Here is a 7,175-nt window from a genome sequence, read left to right as displayed (position 1 = left end):
CAACCTAGCCTGACCTCCCCACCTATCAAGAGACCATCCAGGAGACCCGTCTTGACCTAATGGAGGAGGAAGAGGATGAGGAGGACCCTGGGTCTGCTTAGCCGACCCCCTGAGCCAACTTTCAGTATGTTTACCAACACACATTTTTATTGCACACACAAAACTTTGTAAATATGAAAATTCAATAAATATACAAATGTCATAAAGTATAAACTATAGTATAAAGTAATCTATAAATGAAAATTACAAATTTGCTACACACTAGTATGTGATGTACACTCTTGTAATGGAACTTATGATTTCTGTGTTTGTTACTCCACAGATTACGTCGATGAGTTGATGGACCTCATCTTTGATCACGTGTTCCAGGACCTGCACCTTATGTGAGCCAGGTTTAGAAGATCCCCGTCCCAGAAGACCCGTGCGCCCAGTCTGACAGGCCAGCCAAGGAGGACGTCATTGCAGCTACGTGTCTCGGTTCAATCAAGAGGCAGTCTGAACCAGACGTAGCTGGCAGCATCAGGGAGCTCACAGCATATGCACAGCATCACACACACTGGTATCACTACTCTGACCCTGCGACCTAGAAAGCCCCAGCACTAGCTGACAAAGGATCTGTAGGCTGAGAGGAAGGTACACATACTGTCAATATATTTCATTTGAATACTTAGTCTCTTCTTTTGTTGTTTTGGTTATCTGGCATGAGGTCAGGTTGTAGTTGGGTGTGTTCCACGACTACATAACAGGTAACTAAAAACATCAAATTATAAATCATTTTTGTGATTGATACTGCACTACTTTACTACACTGCAGTAACTGCTACAGTGGAACACTCCCCTGTGTACACACAGATGTAGATTTTGTAGCATAACAGCACCCCTTAGCTCACTCTCTCAATACATTATAATTATGCTTCTCACTTTAAGTAGTGGATTTTCCCCTTCCCTTTCGTTTTTTACTTTTAGACCCTTCCCTTTGTTTGCCATGATATACGATATAAGATTATTGCTGATTGGAGTAGAGTCATTTAATTTAAATGACTTATTCTTTCTCTTGATAAAATCTATAGAAAAAATACAGTGTGCACAACTCAAGGGTCCAAGCACATCTGAAGGTTCTATTGTTGGCCAAGTACCTGAACCTGATCAGATGAGGACATGACAAGTTTCCAGCTTTTCAGTATTGTCAGAGTTGTACCTATATTTTTGGAGGAGATAATCAGACATTTACACAACCTGATTAATTTCACTGTATGCAATCTCTTGTAGACAAGATATTACTTAATTAAACCAGTCTGTTTAATGACAAGTCGGTTCCATATTGGTAATGCGAGCCAGGCAGTAAGCTGAAGACTTAAAAGACCCCTATCATCAGTATCTAAGTAAATTTTGTTACAAAGACATTTCTTTGATAGAAAAATGTTTACACTCAGTTCGGCTTTTACGCATTCACCACCCAGTGGTTTCTGCCACAAGGTCTCTGGTTACCATGCATCCTCATAGTTGATTTTAGAGAAGATTAAGATATCCCAAATACATTATCTATTTACTGCTCCAGAATTAATGGCACCCATGGCAAGTAAAATATCAAGCAAGTATGCTTTATAATACCACTTTACCAAGCATTTGAGCATGAACCATAGTCCATTACTTGATCCATCTTTCAGGCCTTTTCACTTCATCCTAAACAAGAGTGCCTATGATTTTGAAAACACTGTAGGTGGTTGGTGCTTCACAATCCTAACACCCCATGACTTAACACAGGGATGTTTTCAGTATACAAGAGTTCATTTTTATCTGAAATGTCTGTTGATCAACCTATTTCTCATGGTCAAATAATTTGTCATATGAAGATATTTGTCATTAGAAAACTGTTTGCATTTTTTTCATTTGCAGCACATACCATCGCCACTTTTTTTTTTTTTTTTGCTGTTTCCCATGTTGCATTGTTTCCCACTTCCCTTAAATGTCCCTGGTTTCGTTTCTTGCCTTTTTTGATGAATTGTATATTGCATTTTGTTTTATTAAAATTAAATGTTACTGAATTTTAATTTTTATAAAATTTTGCTGAATGTTATACTGAAAAGCTTGTGTAATATGATCAACTAATAAACATGTATAATAGTACAGATTTTGTCTGTTGTTTTTATTAGACTAGTAGTAGAAGTAGTAGTACTTTATTGGCATGTTGCAGTCACAACACTGAATTACTTACTAATTTACAGATTAAGAACTCACCAAAAGGGGTATAGAGGTTCAGTTGTCTAGTTAGCAGTCTAGTTAACAGCTTTTACACAAACTCATCATCTTTCAAGCATTTTTGTAGTAAAAAAAAAACTGTGCAATCATGAAAGATCAAAATCTCTGTTTCTCCCCTCAAGTCTTTTAGTGACAGAGGCATAGGACAAAAGTTACAGAAAAATATATATAATCCCACACACACTGTCTACACTTGCATGGTGCTTTATTTTATTTTTTATTTTTTTATTTCAATGACTGAAATGTAATAAAGCACCATGCAAGTGTAGACAGTGTGTGTGGGATTATATATATTTTTCCCTTTACACACCCATGTAAATTAAATGTGAAACCAATAAGTAACCACAACACTGACTGTTCACAGAATACAATTATTTTATTATAGAAAAGGCATAAAAAAGGCACATGTAGAAACATAATACTGCTTGTGCAGGACCATAATGGGGTGCTGTTATGTTACAAAATCTACATCTGTGAGTTTACACAGGGGAGTGTTCCACTGTAGCAGTTACTGCAGTGTAGTAAAGTAGTGCAGTATCAATCACAAAAATGATTTATAATTTGATGTTTTTAGTTACCTGTTATGTAGTCGTGGAACACACCCAACTACAACCTGACCTCATGCCAGATAACCAAAACAACAAAAGAAGAGACTAAGTATTCAAATGAAATATATTGACAGTATGTGTACCTTCCTCTCAGCCTACAGATCCTTTGTCAGCTAGTGCTGGGGCTTTCTAGGTCGCAGGGTCAGAGTAGTGATACCAGTGTGTGTGATGCTGTGCATATGCTGTGAGCTCCCTGATGCTGCCAGCTACGTCTGGTTCAGACTGCCTCTTGATTGAACCGAGACACGTAGCTGCAATGACGTCCTCCTTGGCTGGCCTGTCAGACTGGGCGCACGGGTCTTCTGGGACGGGGATCTTCTAAACCTGGCTCACATAAGGTGCAGGTCCTGGAACACGTGATCAAAGATGAGGTCCATCAACTCATCGACGTAATCTGTGGAGTAACAAACACAGAAATCATAAGTTCCATTACAAGAGTGTACATCACATACTAGTGTGTAGCAAATTTGCAATTTTCATTTATAGATTACTTTATACTATAGTTTATACTTTATGACATTTGTATATTTATTGAATTTTCATATTTACAAAGTTTTGTGTGTGCAATAAAAATGTGTGTTGGTAAACATACTGAAAGTTGGCTCAGGGGGTCGGCTAAGCAGACCCAGGGTCCTCCTCATCCTCTTCCTCCTCCATTAGGTCAAGACGGGTCTCCTGGATGGTCTCTTGATAGGTGGGGAGGTCAGGCTGGGTTGTGGAGGAACAAAGGGGACAGCTGAAGAGCCAACTCTGAAATCTCTGCAATCCAAAACTACATTACCACAAACTACAGCCTCAATAATTACTATGTAGTTGATTCTAAATGTCTCCAACACAGTCTCAAGGAAAATAGTACATTATAACCTCCAGAGAGGTAGTATTTCTTGTAGTGTCGTTGTTCAGGTTTTCTAGGTTGCCACAACCCCAGCTGATTACAAGACTAGACTTACAAGACTAGGTGCAAAGACAGAACGTGAAATGTTACATCTCATCAGCCAGTAACTCCCTTCCATTCATTTGGCATTAGAAGTGAAATATTCATGGTGACAAGAGTCCCTGATCGACAAAGTACTTTTCGAGTTTTGCCACGTTACAGTTGCGGTTGTCTCGTGTAAGGAGATGTGTCCGCAAAGTGAGCCAGAGGAGCTAACCTTAGCTAGCGGCTAGCGCTAGAGGCTAACGCTAGATTAGCTTGCTGCAAGTGGCACTAGCCCCTAACCTTGAGTACGTGTGTCCCGACGGCACCGGGTTAACGAGACGAGGTGCTCGTTTTGGCCGGCTGAGGTAGCCTACAACCGACTCTAGCTGCACATGTTTTTGTCCCTATTGCTAGCTACCCGATGCTAATCGGACTGAAATACCATAAACTACCGTATCCATTTCTCATTCTCAAGTTATGTTAGCGGACACATCTCTCCACATAAGGCAACTGATTTAGCAACAAAGCATCATATAGTGTAAAATAAACAAGAACACAATGTCGCAAACAAGCAAATGGAACATAACTTTACACGTTAGCAAACCTTGACATGTTCTCAACAGCTGACTGTACTTGGAAAAAACTGTAAATATAATCACAAAGTGGGACACTTACCGATTGCACGTTTGCTGTTGAGTCACGTCCAGTTAGGATAGATCCATCTTTCAGGTGCAGTTGATTGTTTTCTGGACATTTTTCCGTGCTAGGCTAAGCTACAGACAACAGGGTTTTGGTCTTCCGCATTCAGTTGCCGGGCACTACCCCGTCTATTACGAGATTGGAAGAAAACATGAACGCTCTTAGTCCTATTTAGAACATGGGGTAGTGGTGCCCTCTTGTGGCCGAAATGAGTATTACAACGACAAACACTTAGAAGAATGAGCCTGACAAAAAAAAACTTTTTTTTTCACCTGTTTTCCCAGATGGAAAAAAAAAATTAACTTAGAAAAAAACGATCCTGGCAAAACTTTTTTTTTCTTCACCTGCCAAAACTTTTTTTTCCACCTGTTTTCACAGATGAAAAAAAAAAAAAAATGAACTTAGAAAAAAACAATCCTGGCAAAACCTTTTTTTTTTTCGCCTGGCAAAACTTTTTTTTCCACCTGTTTTCACAGATGAAAAAAAAAAAAAAAATTAACTTAGAAAAAAACGATCCTGGCAAAACCTTTTTTTTTTTTCGCCTGGCAAAACTTTTTTTCCCCACTTATTTCACAGATGAAAAAAAAAAATTAAGGAACTTAGAAAGATTATCCTGGCAAAACCTTTTTTTTCACCTGTTCTTAAGTCATAAACACAGGAGAGAAAACAATTTAGATCAGACTTAGAAAATGGATCACCAGATTTTTTTTTTTTCTCACTTGCCTCTCAGGGCTTCCGTACATTAATGTTAATCATTACTCATTTTTATTATTATTACTTCATTATTACTTTGTAACACATTAACCGATGATGTAATAATAATGATAACATTGACTAATACTGTAACATTAGTCAACATTATTAGTACATCATTAGTTAAAAATATGTTACACCCATTGTGAAATAATAAACACAGTACAGGATAATACAATCGTGCAATGTCATTACATTATCCAACAATCTATTGCATTAATAGGTTTTATTATATTTTCAACCCGTTTAGGACATTTTATTACATTTTGACGTTATGACATAAGTTATGACATTATCTGGTAGTTATTATGTTATCACTTGCTCAAACATTGCCTTGATGTATTTCAACTGGTTAGACTTCATTCTGCATATCCCTCATGAGTCTAATAGTTGAATAGTTTCTATTAATAAAGATTAGAGGGTCAGAGTTTGTCACATAATGATAGAGGATGGCGAAGTGTACTGCCTCACATATACCGCCAATGATTATTATTTGACAGATAATCATTGGAGATGCACAATCTGAAGTGAGACTGGCTGGCTTTGTGACAGACAGCTGGACAGGCAGGATGCTCAACAGACAATGAGGCCCTTCACTTCCACTGTGAAGTTCATAACTTGCCTTTGACGCCTGTGGTCTCAAGTGGTAATAGTTAAGATTCCCCAAAACCACAACAGCATTCCTATCAGTTACCTTTCTGAAGAGAAGGCAGTCTCCGCTGATGGAGTAGGCTGATAACGGCGTGAGTGACGTCTCTTATCGAACTTTACAGGAGGAGGATCTGCACAAACCTATCCCTAAACCAACACCCGGCCCCCTCCCGCTTCTACTGTATAGTCTAGTGTGTCCCTATAATATGTAACCCCAGTCTTCTGCTAATTCATTGTGTTCCCGCCTCAAAGGCACCTCCATCTCAGCTACAGGCCCGTATCCTTTTTCTATTGTGACTGTGGAAGGGTAAATGGAATAATGCTGTTTTGGTTTCAGTATCTCTTCAACAAGTTGGGTAAACAACTGAATGATGAACAGGCCTAGAAGGCAATGCTTAACTTCCCAATACTGTCTGGCTAGAACCAGTCTATCTATCTATCGATCTATCTATCTATCTATCTATCTATCTTTGCAATTGTGTCACAAATCTACTATCAACCATGGGCAGCACCATCATGGAGGTCCATTGGAGAATTGGCTGTGTGCAACTGGGCTAGAAAAAGAGAGGCTAACTGAAAATGATTGTTGCAGTGTGGGTGCAGGTCAAGTTAGAAATAAAAGTGAATAGTCTGATATGTTTTTTGGGTTTTTTTTTTTTTTCAAATGTTACTGTGACACAGTAAACTGTCTTGTTTTTAGCCCTAGTCTCTACTCCAAAACACTCTGAGTTGTAGCTTGAGAAGAGTCAGCTCAGTTAACCTGAATAAATAGTTTTCGGCATAGTTAGCTAGCTAACTAGCCAGCAGGCTAATTTAGCAAAGCAAACAATGTTAATGTTAACATGCTACTGGCACTGTGTGCATGCATGTTTGTATGTCTGTTCACCAAGATACCTTCACACTCACAATAGAGCTATGAAACAAAAACCAGGATGCTCAGTGCATCATGGCTTGCAAGAGCTTCAGCATTCTGAAATGATGTTGGATTCCCCTGACTGTTTTGTTGTTCAGGTGTTTGAAATGTTCAGGTGATTCTGGCCTTGTAATCTGAATTACCTTTAAGACAACAAATGGTATTGTGTCATATTAAAGTGGTAGTCCTTGAGATTCTTTTTTCTTTAAATTTGTCTCCATCTTTGTTGCTCAGCGCTCATTGCTGTGGTGTTTCTGCACTGCACTTCCCAGAGGTCACCTGTCAATCAAACAGTGTGGGCGGGACTGTGACATCTTTTCCTTTGATTTTCTGTTGATGAAGTTTGAGTTTCTGTAGGTGGCGCTCTTTTCTAC

Source organism: Centroberyx gerrardi, chromosome 12 (assembly GCF_048128805.1).
Source record: "Centroberyx gerrardi isolate f3 chromosome 12, fCenGer3.hap1.cur.20231027, whole genome shotgun sequence".
NCBI classification, from domain to species: Eukaryota; Metazoa; Chordata; class Actinopteri; order Beryciformes; family Berycidae; genus Centroberyx; species Centroberyx gerrardi.
This window is presented reverse-complemented; position numbering follows the sequence as displayed.